The 13,798-nt window shown below is 47.2% G+C and overlaps 1 long non-coding RNA gene across 1 annotated transcript; it reads left to right on the top strand.

Moving 5' to 3' along the window:
- Positions 1–5,902: 5,902 nt before the first annotated feature.
- Positions 5,903–9,574, top strand: LOC146207312 (uncharacterized). The gene is made up of 3 exons (XR_014702322.1): positions 5,903–5,971; positions 6,054–6,214; positions 7,752–9,574. It is a non-coding gene; the product is annotated as an uncharacterized LOC146207312 (long non-coding RNA).
- Positions 9,575–13,798: the final 4,224 nt, after the last annotated feature.

Raw genomic sequence — 13,798 nt, 5'->3', positions numbered from 1 at the left:
GCGTCGCCTTCAGGAAGCAGTTGGCGACCATGCTGGGCACGCAGCGTGGACGCAGGCTCGTCCGGGACCGGGCGATGCCGCCGCATGCTAATGTCCGGCCGGTCGTAATGGTGTCTTAATGTCGGGGCTGCCGGGATGGCGCGCCGCCGTTTAGAGAACACCCCGACTGGGTGCCTCTCGGCGCGCACCGTTCGGAAGCTGAACCCGCGCAGTTTGCTGGGAGAGAGCGCTAAACGGCCCGCGTGTTTCGCGCCCAAAGTAGTCAGGCACCGTGTTGTTTGGGGCTGCGCCCTCGCTCCGAAACTTTCCTTGGAACGTGAGGCTTATACTTATGGCAAAAGGACACGCTGCAGTACTTCTCAGAGGGCGGCATTGAGCTGCCGGCCTTATAGTTTACAAAATAACTAGTACGGCTGCGAGGACGTTAACTCTCCCACTCTCGATCGCCCACTCACTCACTCGAACGACTTGCACAGTGACGCTCTCCCTCCCCATATGACTCACACTCTCTCTCTCTCGTGAAAAGAAAAGAAATAGCTCATGCTCTGAGAGATTTAACAGCTTCAGCAGTGGAAACTGAAGTGAAGACACAACGGGTGACCCGAGTGGGCGGTCATCCGAACTTTGTGAGAACACTCCCGCCTGCGTCATAAAAGCGTCCGGGATGTTCATGCCATCTGGTACGAGCAGCGCAAGGCAGAGACGGCAAGAACACTCGCGTTCTGCGCGGGGAAAGAACAAATGAGACATCGGGCGCAGCGAGTGCGTGAGCAGCAGGCCGATGGAGGCGACAGCGGAGGCGACCGCGAGCAACGCGTCCGCCTCCAGATGGACCGGCGAGGGAGAGCCATTCAGAGGCTGTTTACCCCGGCGGCGGAGGGCACGCGAAGCTCGGTTCCGAAACGACCGTCTGGGCCGGGATGGTTTGCACGAGTGCGCGCAGCGTTGCACGCTCTCGGGGAAATAACAAACCCCAAGGGAATGCAAAAAAAAAAAAAAAAATGCAAATAGTGATGCAAAAACGAGTTACCGAGTTACCCTTGATGACTTCGTTCGATTCCCAGGGCCTGCCTCACTTCACTGGTGACACTAAATGATGTAGGTTTTAGACGAAGATGCAGTGCTCACGGCGTGGTGCGCCTTCTCGTTCAGTTCGCACGGACAATAAATAACGGCGTATTGTCGGGTTCCGGATTTATTTCAGCCTCCTTGGGTTCTGCAGCGTGTGCCGCAACCTCAGCTAATGGCTGCTCTTAGGGATCCCTCCCATGTCGAAGGTGTGTAGCAGACCGTATGTAAGTACAGTTTGGGTCAGAGAGGTAGGGGTCACTCCTTTGGAAAACACAGCTGTACGAGACCTTCAAAAGACATCAGTCCTAAGACTCCTATTTCCCCGCAGACTAACCGCTGGTGGGGTGGCTAGCTAGCTGCCAGAATTAGCCCAATTTCACTCGATTTTGGTTTTAAGCGTACGTGTCATGAAAGCACCAATGCTTTTTTTGTTCTGCAAGGACATGCATCTGGTTTGAACAAAAAAAGAAAGAAAAAGTATTGACAGAAGAGGTGTTTACACCGTGAATCTCGCCCACGGTCTAATTTGAACCCCGATGCTTGTGCGCGCGATCTTGGCATCGCGCTCCTCAATGGCACATGTTAACCAGGACGTTGTAAATACCTAGCAACAGTCGTGGATCCAGGTAGAACGAAAGGAAGATGATGGTTTGCACGGTATGAAGAAGAACTGAACAAGGGTAAATGGGGTACGCCTCAGTTCGCTGATGAGCCAACGTTTCGACAAGTGGACTTGTCTTCTGGGCATAGCGATCATCACTGTGTGCTTGTATCTAAATGAGCTTTCCACAGGTGTAGTGCCTAAAGCTTACCGGCTAAGCCCGGCGCATTGCAGACAAAATAACTCAAGCAACGTGTTGTTGCCACGCGTTCGCCTGCTCACGCCCCGTCGAAATGCTAGCGAGACGACCCCAAGGTCACGACCTACTCGCAGCAAAGACGCTGCGGACCATATTCGCTAGACGCCACTGCTGCAATGAAACTCGCCAGTCTGCCGCCTTTAATTCCACTTCTGATCTCCTTTCCACGCGCATTTCAACGAGCCGCGCATCGTGCGGCCTAACAATGAAAGACGCGCTCCGGTTTCCAAGGTAAAGAAGCTGTTCTCTCGCAGAACGCACACAAAGAAATCCAAGCACACGCCCGAGGTTTGAAGGATGGGCCGAGGAACGTTTAGAGAAGCGCTTCGGAGATCAGGGACAGCAGACACGCGCCGCCGCTTTCCCAAAGCAGCGTGAAGCGACTTGCCCTTCATATACGTACGAGCGATGAAACGCGCACCCAGTCGACCTGACACGCGCTCGCATAAAAGCGCCGCCGAAGCGAGCGAAAAAAGGGACCCACGCTCGCCGCCACAACTCGTTTCGCTGAAAACCCCTGTGCACTGCGCGCCGCGGAGCCGAGGCCGCATTGTGCGACGCCCAGAGAGCAATCCGAAGACGGCTTTCCCTGGCAGATCCATTTTGCGTTGCAAGAGCGCTCGGCGGCACATGGCGACCCGCGTGTTTGCGTACGTCGGCGTCTTCTGTCAGGCTTTGTGTGTGCGCGCGCGGATCTCGGCATGCTCCGTTCGCCGCCGGTCGGCGGATACGCTTGGGAAAGGGAGACGAGCGTTTTCACGCAAATTCAGGCGGCGGCCGGGTGGTCGTGCCGCATTCGTCCCTGAGAGGCCTTGACAAGGCCGGCTGGCGCTAGGCACGCGCGTTCCGCACCGTTCCCAGCGGAAAAACCGCCACGTGCCCCAGGCGGCTGCCGATGGAAATGCGGGGCTTCGCGGTTTGCCGAGAGCGCTGTGCGCGCGCGCATATAGTATGTGGACTTAAGAACGCAGGTGGCCTATTGCCAGGAAAGCTCTGGAACTTGCGCCGCGGAATGACGCCAACAGCCGATAGCTGCAGAGTAGCCCGGGTTGAGTTTCAGGACCACAGATTGTCTGGAAATGGAAATAGCGAAAAATGAAGTGAACTGATTGAAGGCGCAAGCTTCAGAACACGAAAACGCATTTACCCGTCATGTCCAATTACTGCCCGATAAAAAAAAAAAAAAAAAAAAAAAAAAAAAAAAAAAAAAAAAAAAAAAAAAACACGCCGTGCAATTATAATCGTAAGCAGTTCGCAACAAGGGTGGCTTAAAAACTTGTTACGAATCAGATTTTCATTGCCCTTTCCTGGGCCGGCTTGCACGATAAAGTCTGAGCTAAGTCCAGACTTAAATGGTGTCTTTAGAAAGACCAAGCTTATTTAAGACGGCTCGTGTTCCGAACGTCGAACGCTTCGGGTTCATGTTCACCAGAGTGGCTTCCCAGAACGGCCTCAGCAACCACTTGGGGCATTTTTCCTCTTAACACAATCTTAAGCCGCAAAAAGCAATGGCACGGATTTTACACAACGCAAAATTGACGGAATGTGTACATCTTACAGCAGGGACAGTGCCAGCGCATCCCTGTATTTCCCTGTACTTAGACACCTGGCGTCCTTGTGTCTTAACCAAGACAGCACTAGAGTCGTAATCATACAAGCGACTTATTCAAGTCAGGACTGAAGCCCAGTCTTGACTCCAGTCTTAAGCGGCCATGCTAGTGGCCTATTCTTTAGACTCCAGTTAAGTCTGGACTTAGCTAAGACAGTCTTAAGATTGTTTTGTGCAAGCGGGCCCTGGTCTCCTTTGCACGCTAAACGCACATCGTAGACATGCGTACCTCAGTGAACTGTGTGTCAGATCGCATCGTAGACCTAATAAGACATACTTACTTTGAGTGCAAGTGGCGATGTGCACTTTCCTTAACAGAGCCAATCATTGTGAAAACAAGGAAGTCCGGTCAACTAATTACTAATCAGATTAGTTCGAGAGCTCTGTGATGGATGTGACTTCTTATGTGATAATAGTCAAAGTAATCGCGCGAAGATGCCAACGCGGCTGCAGCGTTCTAACCTTTCCGAATCACGTACGCAGACTATACTTGAGCTGGTAACGCAGTAATTTAGCGCATAACAGGGGTGAGATGATCTACTCGGCAACGCCCCCCGTTCCATCTCCCTCATCATTCACTTGCTCTTTCATCTTTCTCGCCCCATTCGTCCCTCTCTGGTGGCGCGATTCACCGCGAGTGAGACCGCGCACATTTACTTTCCTCCGTAACTGCCTCCCAAACACGCTTCTTCGCTCCGCAACTTCTCCTGGTCCATCCCTGCCTGCGGGTCTCCGCTTGGTGGCTGCACTTTCGTTTTATTCACAGTGGGACGCCCCTCAGTTTGCAATGCACGCTGGCAACGGGCACGGCCGAGGAGGCATCTACAATCCCGACTGAAAGAAAGACGGCGGTGTGTGCGATTCCGCGTTCTGAGTACATAAGTGTGTGTAGGTTTTTACCGTTAGAGGATACCAACGGATGGGAAAATACCTTTTGCATGTTTTCTTTGATTTTCTCGATGATAACTCAGAACAAAAACCCCAAATTCGTGTAGCAGAGCACTTGCGGCTCCCCTCAAAGAGGGTACAAGTGCGTCGAAAAATGGTATTTTTCTTTTTCTAAAAATTGCCATTTTGTTTTGGCCGCTTGAGGCTCCAATGCGGCTGAGAAGCAATCCCCGTTGTCTGCTTACTTTCGGAGCGTACGGCACGTATACACACTACTAGTCAGGGTTACACTTCGTTTATATTCTATTAGATGTGGGTAGAGTGCCGCCATGTTCAATTTAAGGCCACTTCCTGCCGGTCCTCAAGGCCGCTACTTTGTTCCCACACTTGAGAGACGAGATCGTGACGCTGGGTCACGTGACTCGAAGGTCACGCTGTGCTGGCATCTGTGCACATGAACCACGCTTCGAAAACTGACGCCTTTGCTTTTACGTGTTTAGGGATTCTCAGCCCGATGTTATGTACTACTATAGTGCATGTAGCCGAAAATAACGACCTCCATGCCATTAACGACCGTCTGACCTGAAACGTTCGCCTCCTTTTGCATTCGCACACGGTATCCTCGGTAATGTCCACTGATGCCTTGGTTGGTATTCTATAATTAATCCACCGCAATTCTATTATTTCCCGCGAGCCATCACAAGCCAAGGAAAACGCATGCTCTCGTAATATCCAGGATATTGCAACCAGTCGGTGCAAAGAATAACCCAGAGTCGGTGGACGCTGACGAGTGAAAAGAAACGCTGCATCATAGCGCCCCTTTTCTATCTTCGCATCGAAGCGAGTCTAACACAGGTGTGTTTTCTGAAGAGCATATGAAAAATTCGCCGGCGCATAGAGTTGCATACGTTCTGCTAGAGGCAAACCAGCCGTCTGGTCAAATTTTCTGCCATACACCGTCCGTAAGTTAAAGGGGTCGTGAAACGTTTTCCGGAAATTTTGCACGGCTTAGTTAAATGGAATCCTTGTCCTGCATCATATAATATACCTCGATTCGTTTCTTCGCCCGCGTTGATTTAATAGCGACAAAAACAGAATTTCGGTTTCCTAGCGCGCGTCCTCCTCAACTCAACAGGTACGTCATAGCGCTAAGCCAATGAGAAGCTCCCGTTGCCGGAGCCTACTGAGCCAAAGTTGACCAAGCTCGGTGTATTTTAGAGGTTCTAATTGTGCCCTACTCTACGTTCGCACAGGGTTTTTTAATATGGCCGACGCCTAGGTTCCTCCGTGGGTTCCAGCGTCGCTGTGCTGCTATAGTGAACTAGAATATAGTCGCTACTGTTAAAACATGGTTGCATCGTGGGCTTTGAGCCTTACGCCGACGCAACTTTTCGGGTGCCAGGTCGGCGAAGATGGATCCTGCGAGCGACCGGTACAGTAACACTTGTGTCGAGAGGCCGCGGTAACCGCGGCACACAACTCCGGCTTGCAGAAGCCCCGACCATCAGCCTCCCGATCCCAGCCGTTTCGGAACTACGCATTGGTATGTATGTCCGAGTCTTGCAGCCTAGCCTACGTTTGACCGTTGCGAGAGTGCGCAATCGCTAACCGAAGCTTTCGAACAGGTGCAGCTGCGGGCGGTGCGTGCCGATGCCGACTGCTCTTGAGAGCATCTGGCGAGATCCCGGCGGCGACTACGTAGTTGAAGCAGCCGTCTGGGTGTTACAGATCATCCGCATTTACTCCAAATGCTTCTTGATCATGGACTGCTAGTCGAGAACACAAGGTAAGAACCTTGAGCGAAAGGCGACATAACTTGAACAAGCGGCACCTGTTTTTCATTTTCTCGAGCAAGAAATGCTGTAATGAAATCTATTGCGGAAGGCAGTGTTAATAAAATAAAGCTTCCCCTTTAACGTTACTTACCTGCGATCATCTACACTGTCTACAGTGTTGATATTGCGCCACGTTAGCGCGAACACATCGCTGGTTTTCATATTTTTCTTGTTTTCGTAGAAGCGCATGAGCACGACGTTTCACCATGCAAATTACTGGTTTGCTTAATTCCATGCACGAGTAAATGAGAAAACACGCATCATCTGATAGTGTGAACTTGCTAAATGGAAAGGGCATGCACATTGATGTGAAGTAACGAGGGGGGGGGGGGACGCTGTCCGGACACATTTGCTTGTTTTATTAGCCAGGTATGACCTTCAGCAAGTGCAGCACTTCAAAACATAAATACATAAGGAATGCCACAAGAAATGCAGTAAATAAGTACAAAAGCAATCTCATTTCGGAGGACTCTGTGCTAAGTGAAATTGCATGCAGTGAAGTAGCCTGTCTCCTGCGGAAGCCGTGGGAAAATGCACTAAAAAACGACACAGAAAAGAAAAACACACAGAGCAGGACTGGCTTCTGCAGACGATCACTAACTAGCCTGACAACTCTTGTTATAGCCTGTCCCCACTTGCTGCCAGAACAATCACCATACCAGCACTCAAAGTTTTATTTGCTAGTTTTTTTTTTACCCACTTGCATTAGGTGAGTGTTGTATAGTGTGCAAATATAATTAAAAAAATTGACTTCACTGATACCATCATCAACACCTGCACACAGTAAACCTCTCCAAAATGCTTTGACACTGACATTTTACATGTGCTGAAATGTAACAACCAAAAAAAAAAAAAAAAGAAAGACGTTCTCCCAAAGGCCAGTACACCGAAACTTCCACAGTTTGAGTAAGTGTTGGAAATTTTACAGTTAGCAAATGAAGTTATAGAGTAGTTTTGCGGCACTTGCAGAAAGTTTGGCACGTGCCGTGTTGTGGGAAAACAACTGAGAGCTGTTGACAGAAGTGCACTTGTAGTTTATGGCTCCTTCGAATAGAATGACTCCATGCACAGAGCTGCTTAATGCATAAGTCGCATACTTAACATCTTCGTGCTATGCGGATGATATCAGCGTGGACATTGACATCGGCCACAACACTAGTATAGAGGGTGTAAGACGACTACCAGGTTTTGTCAGTCAAAAGCTGCATTGCCTTCAGGCATTATTTTGCTGCAGTAGCAAATTGTGATTGCACTGGAGTTCTAATATTGGGTGGGTCTCATTCTCTCTCAATCACCTGCAGCAGAATTCAAAGTTTGCCATACTTCCAGGGAGAATAAATTGATAGTGAAAGTTACACTGTACAGCTTCTGTTAGACGGGAATTAATTGTACAGATGCATGAATAACTTTCAAATTTGTAAAAGACCTCAATCATATTTTCATTTTGCTATGCTGAAAAGTGAATATTGCTTTTTCTCTTGTCAACAGGAGGCACCACTACATCTGCTACAGCCAGCTTGCGCACTGGCTTTGGGGATGCCTCGGCAGACATCACAGTAAAGTCCTCCCTATTTGTAATGCAAGCCAAATAAGAGAAAGGTTTCCATCTGACAGTTACACTGGTTTCCAGTTTGTGCAAGGTTTGTAGAGTCATCACCTTATTCATTCTGAAACAAGCCGGAAAATATGAGAAGAGAGAATTGCAGGACAGCTGGACTAATAACTGGAATTTTACTAAAGGATAGAGGCAAAAGAAGACTTGCACAGAGATGCACATGTAAAAAAGGCCCCAAAAGACTGTTGACCGATTTCTTAGCCACACATACGTCCTTAGCCTTTGCAGTATAGTGTGCCTTTGGACTTGGATCTGTGGCTTCCCTTTTGTAACGAGTGGTTCTTGACCATATGGAATTTGCTTTTTTTAGATTTTGATTTTTTAGACCCTTTCTGCTTTCCACGCTTTCACTGCTTTGGGCGTTTTTCGTGCACGTGCATTTCTGTGCGAATCTTCTTTTGCCTCTTTCCTTCAGTAACATTTCAGTTGTTAGTCAAACTTTGTCTTGTGCTCCTCTCACGTGTTTCGTCTTCTGGCTGGTTTTAAGATGAATCAGTACCAACTCATCCATTTGTTAGTCTTGTTGATATCACTAGCCTGACTGCACCCACTGCTGGGCAAATGCTTCTCCCATATCCATCCGAATAACCCGATCCTGTGCCAGGTGCATGATTCTCGCAAACTTCCTAATTTCATCTGCTTGCCCGAGTTTCTGCCGCCCCCTGCTAAACTTGCCTTCCCTTGGAATCTAAAAGACATATATAGGCTCACTTAGAATGAATTTTGTGTACTCACTCCCTTCCTTTACCTTTGACGGGTAGAATTTTTCTTCTTTTGGAACTGACCGCAGATACATCAGCTGCATCCATATGATCCCCGCAGACTTCCTAATCTCATCTGTCTGCCCGAATTTCTGCCGCCCCCTGCTACGCTTGCCTTCCCCTGGAATCTACAAGACATATATAGGCTCACTTAGAATGAATTTTGTGTGCTCACTCCCCACCTATACCTTTAACGGGTGGAATTTTTTTTAGCACTGACTGCAAATGCATCATAATTGTGCAGTTGTGTATATACCTGCTTGTATAGATGTCTCTCCCATATCTATCCAAATAACCCGATCCTCTGTCAGCTGCATCCATCTGATCCCCGCAAACTTTTTATCTGCCTGCCTGAGTTTCTGCTGCCCCCTGCTATACTTGCCTTCCCTTGGAATCTACAAGACATATATAGGCTCACTTAGAATGAATTTTGTGTACTCAATCTCTAACTATACCTTTGTCGGATGCATTTTTTTTTTATTTAGCACTGACCTCAACACATCATGATTGTGAAGCTGTATATACACATTTGTATATTTAGGAGAGAGGAAGACAGCAAAGAAGCGTGAATAAAAGATGTCTTGCTCTAGGTCAACTTCCTTCTAGCCTAAAAATTTTGTATGCATTGATGAACCTGCGGCCAACCAATAAATTATTTTGAAAGCAACATGTCTCTAACACTCACTTGGTAACATTATATAATGCCCAAATGTACTACAAAGTGGTGGTCCTTGTGGCACTGACAAACCTAGATTTTCTAGTTGCCGCGTTCACCTTTACACGACCTCGAAAAATAGTGGCTCATGGGGAATAGAAAAATCAAACCGTTTTCTGCAAAAGCTGCTTTGAAAGGTGGCCACTGTTTTCAGCATTTTGCAGTCTCATTCAGAAGCAAGCCAGCATAATCTGCAATCTGTAGACATGCATACAATAATATGTGCCTTATACTTTGAAATGTACCAGACTTTAACCAGTCATAAAACAGCGTGCTGAAAAGGTATGTATAGTAAAAGCCTCCTTCGTTGATGATACCCGTAGTTTGCATGAAAACATCTGCACTAGAACCTGCATGATGTTGAGTTAATTGGCCTGCTGGTTGAATATGCCACCAAAATGCTGGTAATACAATGAACTTTGTCGGTGCTGGGGTCAAGTCTAGAAATATAAAGTTGGGATGATTTAATTGTGAAACCTTGCTGCTGAATTCACTGCAGGCTAGAATGTAACAGGATTAAAGGGCAGCTGTAGACGTAAGGGCAGTCCACATTGTCACGGCATCTTATGCGTCCTAGTACACATATCTAAATACCGTGCATGTTTTGCTAGTAAACAATGTAACCACAGATTTGCGAAGCTCCAAGAATGCTACACTGATGCTGTCTGAGTAGCTGCTTGTGTCGCTGAATATTGTGAAAGCCTTTTGATGGAACGAAAACTGCTTGCTGAATACTTATGCAGAGTGAGGTTGGTCAGGAGCGCAGGTGATATGTACACCCTCGCAATTTAACCATACAAGCACAGACTGTATGATACTCATACAAATTGAAAAATATAAGGAAAGGAATTGAACTGAAGACTTTGCGGTTCGACAGTCCAAACTTCTACTACATGTGCTTTGGGCTGTGTGTGCTAGCCCGCCTGCAATCTGATTGCCCGAGCCAGGAAAATGGTACACACCCATATAAGCACCACTCCCAGTACTCTTTAACATGTACATAGAAGTGCAGGTGCTTGGGATAAACCTTGGCTGCCACAATGCACCTCAAACAATGGCATGTTAGCCAGAATAGCAGGTTGGGCTCGTTGGTTTTCCATCCTGAGGTAACAGCGCAAAATGTGGACGGGAGCACAAGACGAGAAGACGATGAGACATTGTGTCGTCTTCTCGTCTTGTGCTCCCATCCACGTTTTGTGCTGTTACTTCAGAATGTCACGTGCCTGCCCAATATCTACATAATTGTCACACGAACCACTTTGTGTGTATTTACGACTACTTGCACAACACCATTGCCACCCACTGATGATGAGCAGCTGAACAGCAGTTTTTCACGTACACTCCGCTGCCATTAATTACAAATGCTATCACGCTACGACTTCCCATACCACCCCACCCAACCTCTGTGTGTAATGACTCAACCTTTGGTGCGTTTGCATGTTCTCGGGATACTGGAGAAATCCAAGATATCAATTAGTAGATTCAAGCAACTTAATCTGACATATATCTGGTGAGAATATTACAACTCTATCCATGTATACACAGATCTGTATCACCGCAACAGTCGCCTACAATTGTGGTGATGCCGCTCAGAACATGACTCATCTTTTTTTTAAGGGCATAATTCTCCACAAACCTCTGCTGAGCTTGTGGCCCCTTGGTAAGAGGCTTTCCACATCTGTGGGAAACCACTTTAGAAGTGGTGTGAATTCACAGTTTCAAAGCCTGCATTACAAATTTTTGGAAGTTTTCAACACCACACCCTTACCAGCCTTTGGCACTACACATCACTGAGTTTCTTATATCTACTTGTGCTCAAGGCCACAAGGTAGTGCTTTAGTGGATCCATACCCACTTGCCAATTATATGCCATTATGCATGCTTTCTCCATAGACTGCATCTAAATGTGGTTTCACACACAAATATTTATACTTAATTGGACAGGCGGACTGCCCAGAATGTTCCACACGTGACATTACGGAGACTCTGGAGCGTGTACTATTGGTGTGTCCCAGTATATGCGTGCAAAACAATAACTCGAGTTACTTCTTTGAAGTGTTTTGGCAACAGGCCTCTCTCAGAGGACTTATTGGCCGGTTGGCCAGAAATGGAAAGCTCTACAGGCAGTGCAGGCTTTCTGCTGCTTCTTGCATGACACAGGACTTGACTCGTGACTGTGGTGCAAGTTACTATTCCTGTATATATTTTAATCAAGTCATGACCCTCTTTGTTTTTCTCTTTCTGTAGCAGGTCAGATATTAAACTTTTAAGCCAATCTATCCGCCTTTCCAATCAATAACACTTGCGTGAATGCATTTCTCCTGGATGGTTGATCTGGTAATCACACCATCGTAATGCAAGGACATGGGGCGTATGAGCTTGTGAGGTGAACAATTTTTACCCTAGAAATGTCTTTTAAATGATGTGAAGGATTCTGTATATATTTTAATCAAGTCACGACCCTCTTTGTTCTTCTCTTTCTGTAGCAGGTCAGATATTAAACTTTTAAGCCAATCTATCCGCCTTTCCAATCAATAACACTTGCGTGAATGCATTTCTCCTGGATGGTTGATCTGGTAATCACACCATCGTAATGCAAGGACATGGGGCGTATGAGCTTTTGAGGTGAACAATTTTTACCCTAGAAATGTCTTTTAAATGATGTGAAGGATTCTGAGCTCTGCTCAACATGATCCTCCTCTTTGGAGTCTTCATCAGGTTCTATGGGACTAGATGAGTGCTGTGGAAAGAACGTGATCGAAGTGGAACCAATTGGGGCCTGTTCTGGGTGGTACGATATGGTAGGGGCACCTGTTGTGCTGGCCTCACGGTATCGTTCAAAATAAAAAAAAAATCCAAAATGCGCATATTACTGCTATGAGGGCAGTCTGGCAGGAAACAATCAAATAGAACTGGTGGCTTCTGCGAGTCGAGTAGTTCTCAAATAAACATATCTGTAAGGCTACAAATCGCAACTACGTTTACTGCCTTTATCACGCGACCTACACTTTTTTTTGCCAATGCACTGGGCCAGCGGTTTTGCGTCGGTACGACGCATCGTTTGAGGTGAGCTTTCTTCTTTTCCGGTCCATGCCGAGGCTTCGAATGACGCCGAGGTTCATTTAGGACTTCCAGTAGAAAGTAGTACGAACACATATGAACCCAATCGGTGTGCCAAAACTTGTGAAAGCGAACGTTACTTCCACTCGGAGAAGCCGTGCTGCAATCTCGCGACGCACACGGTTGGCATAGCGAGCACTCAAACCCGCACAACACGCCTAAACCCAGAACCTAACGTTGTCAGGAAAAATAGGCGAAGTCTGAGCACTGTAGACGTATTTTTAGAAAGATTACGAAAGAGGCGTCGGGAAGGTGGGGGAGCAAAGCTGCGACAACGCGTAGGGTGGAAGGGCCACCCAAGTGCATTGTAGCAACCTTTTTTTTTTTTTTTTGTTCGGTTTCCGGCTTTCCGTGTAGTGCCATAGTTCAGGTCATCCGGCCGAAATAAAGGAAGCGAAGCTCGACACGCTATTCTCAGTGATGCAGCGCGGAGGCGAGCAACTAATATACGAGTACGCGCCGCGGCGCCCGCTCCTGAAACACTCCACCCACCACTCGGATTGAACACACTTGTCGATTTCTTTGACCTGGAACCGTATTTAGATCGTATCTTTAATGACGCCAAGAATAATAATAATAAAAAAAAATTACAGCAGCGGCCGCACAACCAAGTTGTACCGGTGGTATGAGACTGCTCAAGACGTTGTGCTCCATCACGAATGTTCACAAAAAAAGAAAAAGAAAATAACAACAACAAATTAGATTGGAACCATTGTCATTTGGAGTACCCGGCGGAGCGAGGTATATATCCGTCGTTACCGAAAATCTGAACTTGAGCGTCACCTCCAGCTCTGTTCCAGAGCGCAGCGAGAAGCAGACACCACCCGTAAAGTGAGCTTTACCACCCGTCCTGCTCCGCCGCCGCCGCCGACCGCGCGTCACGTGACAGTATTGTTGAAGAAATGCGTTTGCGTGAGCGAATAATTGATGTAATATATTTTTATTTGCTAACTTTAACAGCAACCTATTATTGTATGGGAAATAATGATTATATCTGAGTTTCTAAACGGCTAAATATGACGTAGGCGAGTACTTCTAATTCCGGCCTACAGGGTCGCATGGTCGCTTCAGAAACGCAAAAATGCTGCGCTTTCAGAATGGTATTATTAAATGCAGAAGCAATATTTCGACGAGATATTTTGGAATCGGCATGCCTAATGTTTACTGAAGCAAGGAAAATTGCAACTGGGCTGCTACATTTTCGTTTCACGACCCCTTTAATGGAAGCCACTGATTCAAGCGACATGCAGAACAGCAATGCGTTGGCCATCAAATGTCGATCAGTTCTCTCACAACCCGCCCACCAGTCCTGCTTTTTCAAGAA

Source organism: Amblyomma maculatum, chromosome 1, assembly GCF_055883805.1.
Source record: "Amblyomma maculatum isolate TAMU_Amacu chromosome 1, ASM5588380v1, whole genome shotgun sequence".
In the NCBI taxonomy this organism is placed as follows: Eukaryota; Metazoa; Arthropoda; class Arachnida; order Ixodida; family Ixodidae; genus Amblyomma; species Amblyomma maculatum.
Note: the sequence above shows the minus strand (reverse complement) of the source record. Positions and strands in the feature narration are given on the sequence as shown.